The 1,135-nt window shown below is 44.8% G+C and overlaps 1 pseudogene; it reads left to right on the top strand.

Moving 5' to 3' along the window:
- Nucleotides 1-6: 6 nt before the first annotated feature.
- Nucleotides 7-1,081, top strand: LOC103523134 (annotated as a pseudogene).
- Nucleotides 1,082-1,135: the final 54 nt, after the last annotated feature.

Raw genomic sequence — 1,135 nt, 5'->3', positions numbered from 1 at the left:
GCAGCGGCATTCCCCAGTGCTTGTGGTAAGACAAACCTCGCCATGTTGAACCCAACCCTACCAGGCTACAAGGTAGAGTGTGTAGGAGATGATATTGCCTGGATGAAGTTTGATAAGGAAGGTGTTCTACGAGCTATTAATCCAGAGAATGGTTTCTTCGGTGTCGCTCCAGGAACCAGTAACAAAACTAATCCTATTGCAATGAAGACTGTATTCAAGAACACGATCTTCACGAACGTAGCAAGTACTAGTGATGGGGGTGTGTATTGGGAGGGCATGGAGGATGAAATCTCACCTGATGTATCTATTACTGACTGGCATAATAAACCTTGGAAAAAGTCCGATGGCACCCAAGCAGCTCATCCTAACTCCAGGTTCTGTACTCCTGCATCTCAATGTCCCACCATTGATCCTAACTGGGAATCACATGAAGGTGTTCCGATCTCTGCTATCATCTTCGGAGGGAGAAGACCTCAGGGCGTCCCCTTGGTGTATGAATCATTTGACTGGCAACATGGTGTATTCCTAGGAGCATCCATGAGAAGTGAGGCTACAGCGGCTGCAGAACACAAAGGTAAAGTTATCATGCATGATCCATTCGCTATGAGACCATTCTTCGGTTACAATTTTGGTGATTATCTGAAGCATTGGCTCAGTATGGAGCAGAGGACCAATGCCAAGCTTCCCAAGATCTTCCATGTGAACTGGTTCAGAAAAGGATCTCAGGGAGAATTCCTGTGGCCTGGATTTGGAGAGAATATTCGAGTTCTAGACTGGATCTTACGGCGTGTGGAAAACAACAAAGAAATCGCAGAGGCTTCACCTATTGGATATATTCCCAAGCCTGAAGCCTTGGTCACAACAAACCTGGCATCTGATGTTGATCTCGAAGAAATGTTTTCATTCGACAAATCATTCTGGGAGCAAGAGGTGCAAGACTTACAGCGATACTTCAATGAACAACTGGGAGCTGATCTACCTACAGCCATACAAGCGGAAATTGATGCCCTGAAGCAAAGAATCAAGCAATGAATCTCCCAAGTCAGAAAGTCAGTATCAGATGTAAATATCCCATCCTGTACATAACTATTTCCCTTCATGACGACTGACTAGATCAACATTGACTTATTTTCTA

This window comes from Diaphorina citri, unplaced genomic scaffold (genome assembly GCF_000475195.1).
Source record: "Diaphorina citri unplaced genomic scaffold, Diaci psyllid genome assembly version 1.1 scaffold15854, whole genome shotgun sequence".
Classification (NCBI taxonomy): Eukaryota; Metazoa; Arthropoda; class Insecta; order Hemiptera; family Psyllidae; genus Diaphorina; species Diaphorina citri.
This window is presented reverse-complemented; position numbering and strand designations above follow the sequence as displayed.